The sequence below is a fragment of the Sarcophilus harrisii genome, chromosome 2 (assembly GCF_902635505.1).
Source record: "Sarcophilus harrisii chromosome 2, mSarHar1.11, whole genome shotgun sequence".
Lineage (NCBI taxonomy): Eukaryota > Metazoa > Chordata > Mammalia > Dasyuromorphia > Dasyuridae > Sarcophilus > Sarcophilus harrisii.
The window spans coordinates 339,625,825-339,639,055 of record NC_045427.1 but is presented as its reverse complement, the minus strand read 5'-3'; positions in this window follow the sequence as shown (position 1 = coordinate 339,639,055).

The following is a 13,231-nucleotide window of genomic DNA, read 5'->3' as shown; positions in this document are numbered from 1 at the left end:
AAACTTTTAATAGACCAAATAAATGATGAGTCTCAAACTGAGTTCTGCTAATACTACTACAATGCTTTTTTTCCCATGTCAAACTCATTTGCATACTGTATATTTTAAGTTAAAGACATTCATCTAAGTTCCAGGGCCTTCTAAATAAATCTGCCGGGTCTTATTGGGAAGAGAAAGGAAATTAGCTGAAGTTTGTATAGTATCCTCTTTGAGTTCATAGCCCCAATTTGAACTCTGGTTGGTTGGGTTTCCAAAGGGTCAACTGTTACATCAGGTTCCAGGAATAATCCTGTGAATAACTCTTACTATCACTGACTCATGAGTCCCTCTGGAGTTAATTCCCAAACATCCAGTAGATTCTGTTAGTATTTAAAAAGGATATTTATTCAAATGGCTTGTTAGTTACAAAGCATTTTTTTAAAAAGAAACTTAAGACTCTTCCACAAATGTATAGACAGGGTCCATGTAGGTATAATAGGCAGAAACTTGTATGGTACAATTATAATCCATATGTAGGAAAGATTAATGGCCATAGCAACTCATTACTCATGACTTGCAAGACCTGCATGTATCTTTTCCCTAGGGAATATTAATGCAATTAATTGTGATGGGTTGTGTCAATGGTGGATAAGTTGGACTGGTTTCCCAAAAACTGGACTTTGTCTTTTCCAGTGATGACATCTCTACTACAAGTTGAACTGGGCAGATTGCACAGGCACTGGGTTGACTTCTCACCAGAGATAACATTCTGCTGAATGGGTTGATCTATTTGACTCCCTGAACTGATTTTTCCATGAACTTCTAAAGATACCTCCTAACTCTAAGCTCAGTTGGATGTTAACTTTGTTCTTACTACTAGGGTATCAACAATGCTTTGCTCTCTTCAATGAAGTACTATCTTGTTTTCAAAAATGGCCTTTAGCTCTTAAGAAAAAAAAAAAACCTTTAGCCAAGAATTGGCAAAAATTCACCAATTCTATTTAGAATTCTGAGTGTGTCTCCTTTTAGGTAGATGAGTCTCCTCTGTTTGATGCTGATTCAGACCTCAGTGAATGCTCTTCTCCCAGGTTTCCTGCTAAGGAGGAAGTATCTGGTCATAATGAGAACCTCTGTGTACTCCTGATTTCCTAATAGACACCTATCAAGGAAACATACTGCATTGAAAACAAATACTACATTGCACTCCACACAACCTGTCTGGAAAGTTTTTCAGTCGACATCACTGGCCAACATCACTTACATACCTGTTCCTGTATGGATGTTATCAGAGATATTTCTATTACTGAATCACTATACAGAAAAAAACAAATATGAAATAAAAATAGGTCTCTGAATTCCGTGGTTTCCAGTGGTGTGGACTAAAGATAAAGGTAAAAAACAATTAAGGAAAAAGTAAGTCCTATAATCTCAGAGTAAGAAGAGGGAGAATGAGGTGAAGAGACTGAAAAAGGGACATCCTAACCCAATGATGAGAAGAGAGCTCATTGAAGAACATTCCTGGGGATGGGATAGGAGTGGGGATGTTCTGTAACAATAGAACTTTCCATGGGTTTAATCTTAGGGTATTAAGGACTTCTGAGATAAAATTATACCTTCAGGGTGATAATGGACTTTAAGCTCATTCTTTTCTTTTGTCAGGAAGACTATCTAGCTATTATTAGGCATAACCAAGTCCCAGTTTATCCTGTTTATATAGTGATTTGTAAGAATGAAACTCTTGAAGAGTCTCCATTGTCTATCCCTCAAACCTGTGGTAATCTTTAAACAACCTTTAAGACATTAGCATATCTTTAGACAATTCTGGGACATCCTCTGCCAGGTGCATTCCATCTGGCTCCTGATCCCTCCCTCTGAGCTACCAAATTCTAACTGGTACTTCCCCTGAGAAACCCCCAAGGTTGTGTTTGCCCTATAAAAGATATACCCATGATGAAAATCTTTGCTAAGTCCCACTTTGAGGTTTATCTGTCTCTTTTTCTCTGTCTTCCCTTTAATGTCATCTTTTTCCTTTTATAGCTAACTGGTTGATCTGCTAAACTCTTGTATAGATTTTATCTGCCAGTCAGTAACATACTTCTGCCTCATGGCATATTCCTTTAATAATTCTCTCAAACTCCTTTCTTTGATAATGAAAATCCTATTGCTCTCCCGGATCTAAGCTTCATATTTGCCACTCTTGCCACCAATTTTGCCTCTTCATTTTGTCTATAATCTCTTCTATCTAAACCTACCTTTTGGCAAAGAAAATGGCCATTGTGAATTTGTCACACATTTATTTTAAACTAGGAATTGCTACTCTGACCTCTTCAGTGAGACACCACTTCTTTATTTTTTGCTGAGACAATTGGGGTTAAGTGACTTGTCTAGGATCAAGCAACTAGAAAGTGTTAAATGTCTGAGGTCAGATTTGAACTCAGATCGTCCTGACTTCAGTGCTGGTGCCCTATCCACTGCACCCCCTAGCTTCCCAGACACTACTTCTGAGAGAGACTTGTGTCTCTATGTGGTATTCTAGATCTAGTTACATTAAGTGACATGAAGAAACATGAAGAACATGTACCCAGAGAAGTTATGAAGTAAATGAAAACAAATTGAACAGGAGGGCAGATGTTAGAATTCAAGTAAAAATGATGTGGTTGGTACTCTAAAAGAGTTTCTTAGCTGTAAGGAGAAGTGAGGTTGGGAAGCATAGTAGAATGAGGAGAGATACCATATGCATGGGGGAAAGGGAAGGGAAGGGGAAAGACACCACGAGGCAGAGGGCTATGGCAAACTGACCCATAGGAAGTCAGCAGACATGGGATGGCCTATAATGAGTCTGCTTGAAACCTCTACAGAGGGTGGGTCTCAGAAGTTTGACACACTTCGATTTCAGACTGGAAGGCCTCCCCAAAGGGTGAGACCACTGAGCTAAACTGATCTCTGCCAGTGCCTTCTCCCTGCCTGCCTTGGGGATTAATTTTTATCAATTCCTCTGCTAACCACACCTAACATTGAAGACTGTAGAAGGCCACAGATAGTGGAGGAACTCTGGGTGAGGTATAAGACCCCTCAGCCCAGAGGGAACTTGCTTACAATGTCTTGTTTGGCTCCCCATTTCTTCCTAGGGCTCTCAGCCTTCCTGAGAAGTTAGGAGGCAGTGACAACCTGTGTTGTGACACCAAATGGCAAATCGTCTACATACAATAACAAAAGTTGTTTATGTGGTTCCACATGCAGTGTATAGGTAGTGCATGCACAGTATGCTATAGTTATGTAAGGCTATATAAGGCTGAGAGAATTTGGAATAAATGGACTCCATGTTTGACCATTCATGTGAGTCCCAATTCTTCACTCCTCTTCTAAGGACCAAGACCAAGGACTTGGGCTGGTATTGAGATCCTCCAGAGAGCTAGTCCAGACACAACAGAAGACTCATCAAAACGGAAGTAATCTGTCTGGACCTGCTCACAGGAGGATTTTGCTACCAACCTGAATCCTGATCATAAGTGAGGAATGAAGGGGCAGAACTCACAAGGATGATCAAACAGAAGTTTATTCAAAATTTTCTCAGTTTTATATACCCTAATACACTTAAATAACTATAGCACACTGCACATGCAAGACCACATAAACAACTTGCTATTGTGTACAGATGTCTCTTTGCTACGTTAGTACAACTTTGCTTTAATTACAACACAGGTTGTCAGTCCTCCCCCGACTTCTCAGGAAGGCTGAGATGCCTCTATAGGGGATGGGGAACCAAACCAGAAATGTCAGCAAAGTTCCTTTAAAACTAAATGGTCTTCAGCAGGATGATTTTAGAAAGGCCTGGAGAGACTTACATGAACTGATACTGAATAAAATGAGCAGGACCAGGAGATCATTATATACTTGAACAACAATACTATATGATGATCAATTCTGATGGACATGGCTCTCTTCAACAATGAGATGAACCAAATAGAACCAGATACACCCAGCAAAAGAACTCTGGGAAATGAGTGAACCACTACATAGAATTCCCAATCCCTCTATTTTTGTTCGCCTGCATTTTTGATTTCCTTCACAAGTTAATTATACAAAGTTCAAGTCTTCTTGTGCAGCAAAATAACTGTATGGATGTGTATACATATATTGTATTTAACATTTTAACATATTTAACATGTTAACCTGCCTGCTATCTGGGAAAGAAGTGGGGGGAAGGAGGGGAAAAATTGGAACAAAGGGTTTTGTAATTGTCAGTGCTGAAAAATTACCCATGCATATATTCTTGTAAATAAAAAGTTATAATAAAAAAAAAGACTAAATGGTCTTATATCTTGCCCAGAATTCCCTACTATCTGCAGCCATCTACATCTCCCACTTTCTTTTGTTTTAATTGAAGCAGGTGTACATCAGTGGTTAAATCCATAAAACAAGATTCAGTATTATGGAATATTATTGTTCAGTAAGAAATAACCAACAGCATGATTTCAGAAAAGCCTGGAGAGACTTAAACGAACTCATGTTGAGTGAAATGAGCAGGACCAGGAGATCATTATATACTTCAACAACAATACTATATGATGATTAATTCTGATGGACCTGGCCATCTTCAGCAATGAAATGAACCAAATCAGTTCCAATGGAGCAGTAATGAACTGAACCAGCTACACCTGACAAAAGAACTCTGGGAGATGAGTAAGAACCATTACATTGAATTCCCAATCCCTATATTTTTGCCTGACTGGATTTTTTATTTCCTTCACAGGCTAATTTATTTCAGAGTCTGATTCTTTTTGTACAGCAAAATAACTATTTGGACATGTAAACTTATTTTGTATTTAATTTATACCTTAATCTATTTAACATGTATTGGTCATCCTGACATCTAGGGGAAGGGGTGGTGGGGAAGGAGGGGAAAAATTGGAACAAAAGGTTTGGCAATTGTCAGTGCTGTAAAATTACCCATGCATATAACTTGTAAATAAAAAGCTATAATAATAAAAAATATATATTTCCTAGAAAAAATTTAAAAAAAAAAAACAAGATTCAGGAGCCAGTAACAAAAAAATTAATAGTATAAAAACTTAAGTTTAGAACTTCTCTAGGGTTACCTGTGGTTTCCCCTCTCTTTTGTTTTTGGAGGAGCATCTTGATATTGTTCCTCTTCTCTGCTATTGCCTATCCTTGAAGATTGAAGGGTATGCCAGTGGTGTGTGAAATCTGATACTGTGCACAAAAGTGTGCAAAATGTTTGGAAGTATATGCAGGTCCATTATCTGTTTTTATTGCTTGTGGCACATCCATAACTGCAAAGGCCTGTGTAAGGAATTCAGTGACTACCTGGGCCATCTCTTTTGCTACTGGCCATAACAACATGAATAAATGACAGATGGCCAAAAGATTTACAATGGGTCACATTCATCTGCCAAATTAAGGCCCAAATTGGGCCTTAAACCATGAGGATTCTTCCCTGGAGGGAGTGTAGGAGTGTGGAAAGGAAGCCAAGTTGTACAGGCTTTTAGTATGCTCCTAGCTTCCTCTTTTATTATCCCAAACTATAGACATAAAACTCATGCAGCTGGATGATATTTAGAATGAAATTCTTGGATGACCTGAAATAGGGGAGTCTTGGCGTACATGGTGAGAAGGTGATCTGATCTGCCTTCAAGTTTCCATAAGAAGTAGGTCCTGGACACTAATACACTGTTGGTAGAATTGTGAATACATCCAGACATTCTGGAGAGCAATCTGGAACTATGCTCAAAAAGTTATCAAACTGTACATATCCTTTGATCCAGCAGTGCTACTACTGGGCTTATACCCCAAAGAGATACTAAAGAAGGGAAAGGGACCTGTGAGTGCCAAAATGTTTGTGGCAGCCTAGTTTGTAGTGGCTAGAAAATGGAAAATAAATGGATGCCCATCAATTGGAGAATGTTTGGGTAAATTGTGGTATATGAAAGTTATGGAATATTATTGTTCTGTAAGAAATGACCAGCAGGATGAATACAGAGAGGCTTGGAGAGACTTACATGAACTGATGCTAAGTGAAATGAGCAGAACCAGATCATCATTATACACTTCAATAACAATACTGTATGAGGATGTATTTTGATGGAAGTGGATATCTTCGACAAAGAGAAGATCTAACTCAGTTCCAATTGATCAATGATGGACACTAACAGCTACACTCAGAGAAGGAACACTGGGAAATGAGTGTAAACTGTTTGCATTTTTGTTTTTCTTCCCGGGTTATTTTTACCTTCTGAATTAAATTCTTCCTGTGCAACAAAAGAACTGTTCGGTTCTGCACACATTGTATCTAGGATTGTATTGTATCACAGGATATACTGTGACATATTTAACATGTATAAGACTGCTTGCCATCTTGGGGAGGGGGTGGAGGACGGGAGGGGAAAAGTTGGAACTGAAGTGAGTGCAAAGGATAATATTGTAAAAAAATTACCCAGGCATAGGTTCTGTCAATTAAAAGTTATAATTATGAGAAAAAAAAAAAGAAATAGGTCCTGGAAAACCGTATGAGAGGGGACTTTCAAAAGGTAATACTTAACTCAGTGGTTTCTCACTTGTTCCTGAAGTTCCTTAAAAAGTGTTAGAAATCTGTTATGTTAGAAATCAGGGAGAAATAGCATAATTGTATACAACTCATTCTTCTGAGTAGACTGAAAGGAAGTTCTGACTACTCTTTTTAAAGCTAAGTCAAAAATATATAGCATAAATGTTATGTTTGGATGTATCTGTAAAGATGGTTGGTCCTTTAAGAGGGATCTTAGAAACTTTTTCTTCAAAAACCCATGACCAATTAAGTAATAGACAGGCTATCCTTAAGAAGGACCTGTGTGTAAAATTTGGAACTTGAGTCAATAAAATTTGCCTCTTGGGATGATGGTTTCACAGCAAACATTAATTTGTACATTGGTATAAAAGGTATATCTTGTTAGGTCCTTTCTCAGATAATTGTATTGCTTGTTTAATGGCCTTTAACAAGATTCTAGCCACAAGCACTGAGTAAAGAATAAGGCTTTAGTCTCCTTGTGCTGTTTTTGCTATGGATTTCTAATCATTAGGGGTTAGAATTTCTTAAGCCAAATTCTCTACTAATATTCTAACACAAGATGATGTAGACCCATACAGGGTACAAAGCTTTTTCAGATCTTTGATAACTTCAAGATTAAAAAAGTGTGTCTTCTGATTTAACCTTAGAGGCTCATTAGGGTCAGGTTCTTCAATCACAGGATTTGCCTCTATTCCCAATCCAAATGTATCATGTCCCTCCTCCCTTGCTTTAACTAATGCCTCTCCTTATCAGGACATAAGAGGAGGCAAAACCCCAAGGGTGTTGCCGCCCCTCCCACTCTTCCTTCTCCCACCCATAAAGGCAGAATTGAGGGAGAAGGATCAGGAAGCAGAGGATACTCCAAGGGCACATGCACAGGCCTAGGCATAAGTGAAGAAGAGCTGAGAACCAGAGAAGTGCCATGCCCCTCAAACTTCCCAGTGCAGTACTTATCTCTATCCACCCCATTCAACATTCTCTCCCTGCCTATGGACACTATCCCCTGACCCCTTATTTCTTTGTTGGACACCTCCCGATAAAAACTTTTTTTTGTTGTTATATATGGGATTTCCTTTTTTTTTTCCTTAAAGGTTTTTATTTACAAAAGATACGGGTAATTTTTCAACATTGACCCTTGCAAAACTTTCTGATCCAAATACTTTCCTTCCTTCCTCCCACCCTCTTCCCTAGATGGCAGGTAGTCCAATACATGTTAAATATGTTAAAATATATGTATACATATTTATACAGTTATGTTGCTGCACAAGAAAAATCAGATCTAGGAAAAAAGAAAAAAAAAACAAAACCTGAGAAGGAAAAGAAAATGCAAGCAAATATCAAAAGAAAGCATGAAAATACAATGTTGTGGTCCACACTCAGTTCCCACAGGCCTCTCTGTGGGTGTATATGGCTTTCTTCATCAATAAACAATTGGAAGTGATTTGAATCATTTCATTATTGAAGAGAGCCATGTCCATCAGAATTGATCATCATGTAGTATTGTTGTTGCCATGTATAACGACTCTCAAATCTGCTCATTTCATTTAGCATCAGTTCATGTAAGTCTGTCCAGACCTGTCTGAAATCATCCTGTTGGTCATTTCTTACAGAACAATAATATTCCATAATATTAATATACCATAATTTATTCAACCATTCTCCAATTGATGGGCATCCATTCAGTTTCCAGTTTCTTGCCATTACAAAAAAAAAAGCTGCCACAAACATTTTGCACATGTGGGTCCCTTTTCCTCCTTTAAGATCTCTGGGAGAAAGGGTATACGCAGTTTGATAACTTTTTGAGCATAGTTCCAAATTGCTCTCCAGAATGGTTGAATCCGTTCACAGCTCCACCCAAAATGTATCAATATCCCAGTTTTCCCACATTCCCTCCAACATTGTTCATTGTTGTTTCCTGTCATCTTTAGCCAATCTGACAGGTGTGTACTGGTATCTCAGAGTTGTCTTAATCTGCATTTCTCTGATCAATAGTGATTTGGAGCACCTCTTCATGTGACTACATATAGTTTCAATTTCTTCTTCTGAAAAGTGTCTGTTCATATCCTTTGACCATTTATCAATTGGAGAATGGCTTGAATTCTTATGAATTTGAGTTAATTCTCTATATTTTTTAGAAATGAGGCCTTTATCAGAACTTTTGAATATAAAAATGTTTTCCCAATTTATTGCTTCCATTCTAATCTTGTCTGCATTAGTTTTGTTTGTACAAAAACTTTTTAACTTAATATAATCAAGATTATCTATTTTGTGATCAATAATGATCTCTAGTTCTACTTTGGCCACAAATTCTTTCCTCTTCCACAAATATGAGAGGTAAACTATCCTATGTTCTTATCTTTTGTTTTTAATATCATTCTCTATATCTAAATCACAAACCCATTTCGACCTTATCTTGGTATACGGCATTAGGTGTGAGAGTTAATGCCTAGTTTCTGCCATACTAGTTTCCAATTTTCCCAGCAGTTTTGTCAAATAGTTAAGTTCTTATCCCAAAAGGTGGGGTCTTTGGGTTTGTCAAATACTAGATTACTATGGTCAATGACTATTTTGTCCTGTGAACCTAACCTAATCCCCTGATCAACTACTCTGTTTCTTAATCAGTACCAAATGGTTTTGATGAACACTGCTTTAAAATATAATTTTAGATCTGGTACAGCTAGGCCACTTTCAATTGCTTTTTTTTTTTTTTTTTTTTTTTTTTCATTAATTCCCTTGGAACCTTTTGTTCTTCCAAATGAATTTTGTTTTTATTTTTTCTGGGTCAGTAAAATAGTTTCTTGGAAGTTTGATTGGTATTAACACTAAACAAATAGATTAGTTTAGGTAGTTTTGTCATCTTTATTATATTTGCTTGACCTATCCAAGAGCACTTGATACTTTTCCAATAGTTTAGATCTGACTTTTTTTGTATGGAAAGTTTTGCTTATATAGTTCTTGACTTTCCCTTGGTAGATACTTTCCCAAATATTTTATACTATCAATGATTTATGCTCTTGTTTTAAATGGAATTTCTCTTTGTATCTCTTGCTGTTGGATTTTATTAGTGTTGTATAAAAATACTGACGATTTATGTGGATTTATTTTGTATCCTGCAACTTTGCTAAAGTTGTGGATTATTTCTTAAGTTTTTAGTTGATTCTCTAGGGTTTTCTAAGTATACCATCATATCATCTGCAAAGAGTGATAATTTGGTTTCCTTATTACCTACTTTAATTCCTTTAATCCCTTTTTGTTCTCTTATTGCCAAAGCTAGCATTTCTAATACAATATTGAATAGTAATGATGGTATTGGGCAATCTTGTTTCACCCCTGATCTTATTGGGAATGGTTCTAGTTTATCAGCATTACATATGTTACTTACTGATGCTACACTGATTATTTTAAGGAAAAGTCCATTTATTCCTATACTCTCTAGTGTTTTTAATAGGAATGGATGTTGGATTTTATCAAATGTTTTTTCTGCATCTATTGAGATAATCATTATGTTTTTTGTTAATTTGGTTACTGATATAGTTAATTATACTAATAGTTTTCCTAATATTGAACCAGCCCTGCATTCCTGGTATGAATCCTACTTGGTCATGGTGTATTATACTGGGGATGATTTTCTGTAATTTCTTTGCTAATATTTTATTTAAGATTTTTGCATCAATGTTCTTTAGGGAGATTGGTCTATAATTTTCTTTCTCTGTTTTTGTCCTACCTAGTTTAGGTATCAGTATCATGTCTGTGTCATAAAAGGAATTTGGTAGGAGTCCTTTGTTCCCTGATTTTTCAAATAGTTTATATAGCATTGGAGTGAATTATTCTTTAAATGTTTGGTAGAATTCACATGTAAATCCATCTGGTCCTGAGGATTTTTTTCTTAGGGAACTGATTAATAGCTTGTTCTATTTCTTTTTCTAAAATAGGACTATGTAAATAATTTATTTCCTCTTTTGTTAATCTGGGCAATCTATATTTTTGTAGATATTCCTCCATTTCACTTAGGTTGTCAAATATATTGGCATAAAGTTGGGCAAAGTAACTCCCAATTATTTTTCTAATTTTCTCCTCATTGGTGGAAAGTGTTCCCTTTTCATTTTTGAGACTAACAATTTGATTTTCCTCTTTCGGTTTTCTAATTAAATTAACTAAAGGCTTATCTATTTTGTTGGTTTTTTTCCATAAAACCAACTTTTAGTTTTATTTATTAATTTAATAGTTTTTTTTTTTACTTTCAATTTTATTGATCTTTCCATTTATTTTTATAATTTCAAGTTTGATATCTGATTGGGGTTTTCTTAATTGTTCTTTTTCTAGCTTTTTTAGTTGCAAGCCCAATTCATTTTTTTTCTCTTTCTCCATTTTATTCAAATAAGCATCTAGAGATATAAAATTTCCCCTTGTTACTGCTTTGACTGAATCCCACAAATTTTGGTATGTTATCTCATTATTGTCATTCTCTTGGATGAAATTATTAATTCTATCTATGATTTGCTGTTTCACCCATTCATTTTTTAGGATAAGATTATTTAATTTCCAATTACTTTTTGATCTATTTTCTCCTGGCCTTATATTGCATGTGATTTTCGTTGCATCATGATCTGGAAAAAAAATGCATTTGCTATTTCTGCCTTTCTGCATTTGATTTTCAGGGTTTTGTGCCGTTCACATGGTCAATTTTTGTATAAGTTCCATGAACCACTAAGAAAAAAGTAAACTCCTTTCTGTCTCCATTTAATTTTCTCTAAAAATCTATCATACCTAACTTTTCTAACATTTTGTTTACCTCCTTAACTTCTTTCTTATTTACTTTGTGGTTTGATTTATCTAGTTCTGAGAGAGCAAGATTGAGATACTCCACTAGTATAGTTTTGCTATTTCTTCTTGCATCTCTCTTAACTTCTCCTCTAGGAATTTCCATGTTATACCATTTGTTGCATATATGTTTAGTATTGACATTGCTTCATTATCTATAATATCCTTTAGTAAGATATAGGTTCCTTCTTTATCTCTTTTAATTAGATCTATCTTTCCTTTTACTTGATCAGAGATTAGAATTGCTATCCCCTGCTTTTTTTTTTTTCTTTACCTGAAACATAATATATTCTGTTCCATCCCTTTACCTTCATTCTCTATGTATCACTATGTTTTAAATGTGTTTCTTGTAAACAACATGTTGTAAGATTCTGGCTTTTAATCCAGTCTGCTATCTGCTTCCATTTTATGGAGAAGTTCATCCCATTCACATTTATAGTTAAAATAAGTTATTCTGTGTTTCCTGCCATCTTATTTACCCTAGTTTATGCTTTTCTCTTTGCTATCCCCCTTCCCTCCTCCCCAGTATTGGGCTTTTGATGACCACCTCCCTCAAACAATCCTCCTCCTTTAGAGCCCCTCCCCCTTTTTTACCTTTCCCCCTAATTCTGCTATTTTCCTTTCTACTAGTCTTTCCCTTTCTTTTCCCCCTTTCCCTCCTACTTCCCTATAAGGTTTTTGCGACCTGCTTTCTAGAGCCCCCAAGTTGGGGTGACAAAATGTACTGTGCTTTCTAGAACCCCCACACTGGGATGTTGTATGCTTTCTAGAGCCCTCACACCGGATGAAAAAACATACCATCCTTAGTAGAGGAATGATGAGGCAAGACTCCTGAGGATGGTTAAAATATGGAGTCTGTTTATTCCAAGTTCTTTCATCTTTATATACCTTCATACCCTTATATAAGCAAAGCAACACTACACATGCGCTAAATATATACTGTGCACGTGGACCACATAAACAACTTGCTATTGTATGTAGATTGCCACCTAGTATCACTCTGCCACCTGGTATCAGTCTGCTTCAATTACAACACAGGTTGTCACTGTCTCCTGACTTCTCAGGAAAGTCAAGAGCCTTTAGGGGAAATGGGGACTGAACCAGACATTGTTAGGAGATTCTGTCTGAGCTGAAGGGTCACCCAGAGTTCCTCCACTATCTGTGGCCCTCTACATAAGGAGAGACAACTTTCCTTGTGACATCAAATATATCTGATATTCTCTCTTAGAGCCAAATCTGTTCAGAGTAAAATTCACACAATGCTCATCCCCTGAAAGATTATGCTCATTTTAGCTAGATAGCTTATTCTTGGCTGTAGTCCCAGTTGTTTTGCTTTTTGGAATATCAGATTCCAGGTCCTTTGATTCTTCAAGGTGGAAGCTGCTAGGTCCTGGATAAACCTAATTGTGGCTCCTCAGTATTTAAATTGTTTCTTTCTGGCTGCTTGCAATACCTTTTCCTCATTTTTCTTTTAACTCTCTTTTAAGATACTTTATGCAGTCTTCAAAGAAAGCCTTGTAAAATGGCGACCAGTTCATGTCTCTCTTTGGGGCTTCTTTTGGAGTTGCTTTGCCTTTAGGAACCTCAGGATTTGAGGTCTGTTCTTTTTCTCCATAAAAGCTGCCTTTGGTGAGAGTTCTTTTTTTGTTTTTTATTCATTTTTTTTAGGCTTGAGGTCTGTTCAATGCAAAGCGGCAACAGCTGCTTTAATTTGCTCTGCGGCAGTTCTGCTGATTGATTTCCAGTGCTGGGTAATGGCGGCTAGATCTGGCTTTCTTTTGGGGCTCGGTGGTTTACAATTTGCCTTTTACAAAAGGTAAATCTGCCAAACCACCTGTTTGTAACCAGGGCAGAGTAGTCTAAGAG